The following is a 2,692-nucleotide window of genomic DNA, read 5'->3' on the forward strand; positions in this document are numbered from 1 at the left end:
CTATGAAGATGGAAGAAATATTATTTTCCTGAAAAGAGTCAGGTCAATGCTCAACAAAAATGACTGAAGCGTGAAATCAAAGGTAGTGAAGCAGCTTGTAGGTAAAAATACTGACAGCAAGCTATTGAGTTCAACAGAGAGGAGGTAATTGAACTTAGTCCAGGTACTGAACATACTGTTTACTGGATGAATAACTCTGCAATTCTGTGTGAACTAGCAGAGAAGATATTTCAGTACAGTGTTAAATCACCTCAGTACTCTGTAGTTACACTATTTTAGTCGTTCAAGATTACTAAAGGAAAACATACAAATGCTGGAATTTAGGGCTCATACCTGACTGCCTGAATAGCTGCTCTGAGAAGAACCTGAAGGTCCAACCTGTAAAGAAACCAAAATGGTATTTAATATTTTGAAGGAAAATTACTTTATGTAAGTGATTTTCAGGAAAGAAAGTTCTACTTGGTGGGAAAAGGAAAAACCCACAAAGTAATTACCTAAGACTTCATACCACCAACTGATACTATCAAAATTATTTCAGAGATCTTCCAAGCCAAATAATCAAAACTATACCCAGGCAGCTGTTATAAGTAACATAATTCTGCTGTTTGCATCCTTTTTTGTCTGACTTCATACACTTCTGCCCATCACTGAGGAGGGAAACCCACACTGTCACAAGTAGACTAAAGCCTTTTACTGATATGACTATGTAACCACTAACATATTTGCTGTAAAAAAGTAAAGAAGAAAAAGAGGCCTCTTCACTGAGCTGCAACTGATAGTTTTCAGAGGAAAAAAATTAAATTGTTATATTTTATATCAAGATCATGATTTGCAAAAGGCAAGGTTTTAGAGCTGTTGGAATAAGTGATCTTGAACAGCAGGCAACCACTATGAATAAAAAAGTGAAGACAGAAAAAAGAAAAATTCTATAAGAAAGTTACTTCAGACTAGCTAGAGAGAACCTGCAGAAGGAAATTATATGGCTGACAATGACTTGAAAGGTTTTGAATTTTAATCAACAAAGGTGAATTGCCAAAAAGGAAATTAAATTGAGTAACAAGAGGGGTAAAGAAGTGACTAGAAGCAGTTTTTGACCAGGTCTTAAGATCTTGGGCAGTTAGCAGCATTGTCAATGTCTTTGGAGAAAGAATATTTACCATGATGCATCGGCCTTGTGTTGTGTAAGTCCCTCCACGCTGCAAGAAAATACAGATTCCAGTTACTGGTTATTGAGTGGTGTATAAACACCAAATTACTTTAAACAGGAAATGAACTGAATTCACATTCATGGTCTGAGTGAAGAAATCAAGTGTTTCATTGCTCATCAAGTTCATGAGAACTAATATTAACTAATTAAAAATAACAATACCTTCAAAACTGAATAAAAAAATGAAAGCATAAATGAGATCTATCTAGGAAAGTGATTTGAATGGTACAATATAATCTTCATGCTGCAAGCATGAAACAAGTGGAGCAGTAGGACAAGAATTCTAAAACTGAGGTAACTGAAAATCGGGAAATTGAAGAAAAATTGCTCTTACCTTGTTACATTCTACTTCTATCATAAGCTGTGGGGGGAAAAAAAGAAAAAAGAGGAAGCATTACCAAATTATTTATTGCAGAAAAAAGCGCAGTTTATTATAGGAAACAGGAAATACTTTTGGTGAAGTGTGAGACTAAAGACAGGTGTTCACTCTTCTAGATCACAAGCTCATAAATCAGTGCTGCTACAGTCAAGAACCAATATGGTTGATTTGAACAGGCTTTCTTTACTTAAGTGGACAATCATGTTTAATATGTTTCATATAAGCATAATTCTTGGCAAAAAAAAATTAGCAAACTCCTTTCTAAGAATATGCTGCACAGCTATAGTTCCCAGGAACTGGGGCAAGAGTTAAGAACAGCACAGTACACCAAAAGTACAGTACAGTTCTCCTTATGAACAATATTCATTTCTTTTTCTTTATGGTATGGGTTGTTTTGATAACTAGATTATTACCTTTCTTATTTCTGTGGGAGAAAAATAATATTGCTGTATTTTTTCATCATTTTAGTAAGAGGATTAGGCAGATTAAAATTATTGAAAACATGTAATGATTTTGGTCATCTTAATGAATAAATGACAACAAATATATGTCTTGTATCAATTCAAAGATACTTTAATTTACTGTATTAATTTCTAGTATGCAAATACACTCAAAACATACCTTCCTTTTACTTTTTCCTGTCCCATTAACTGACTCAGAATGTGTAGGTGTGAGAGTTTTGCTTTGAATTCCAACCCAAAAATTCTCTAGATTTTGAACAACGGTTGCACTAGAAAAAAACCAAAATAATAATTCTTTTTCTATCAAAATATTTCAGTATAAAATACCAATATACTCTCCTCCTCCCTTCCCCCAGCCAAGAAAATCCACTGTATTTTGGTTTTAGGGGTATACCATACAAGTTTCACAGAATGCTTTTCCAGTGACTTATATTATCACCTGACATAATTTTGAAGATAAATGAAAGAGATGCTGAGACAAGCAGAACAGGAATGGACACTATTTGAAGAAATACTGACCTCAGTGAAGAGTATCAGCTCAAACACCCATAAGAATTGTCACAACTCTTTCCTATTCTGACAATCTATATCTATGATGGTGAATTGATTTTCATGGCATTAATGAGTGGAAGCAGTTGTGGTTTT

At 34.1% G+C, this 2,692-nt stretch overlaps 1 long non-coding RNA gene across 1 annotated transcript; it reads right to left on the reverse strand.

Moving 5' to 3' along the window:
• Positions 1–332: 332 nt before the first annotated feature.
• Positions 333–2,259, reverse strand: LOC120322603. The gene is made up of 4 exons (XR_005562395.1): positions 2,208–2,259; positions 1,542–1,568; positions 1,158–1,196; positions 333–378 (listed from the first exon to the last, which is right to left on the reverse strand). It is a non-coding gene; the product is annotated as an uncharacterized LOC120322603 (long non-coding RNA).
• Between the last annotated feature and the right edge of the window lie 433 nt (positions 2,260–2,692).

The sequence above is a fragment of the Pipra filicauda genome, unplaced genomic scaffold, assembly GCF_003945595.2.
Source record: "Pipra filicauda isolate LSUMZ 115617 unplaced genomic scaffold, ASM394559v2 scaffold135_size2527700_pilon, whole genome shotgun sequence".
NCBI classification, from domain to species: Eukaryota; Metazoa; Chordata; class Aves; order Passeriformes; family Pipridae; genus Pipra; species Pipra filicauda.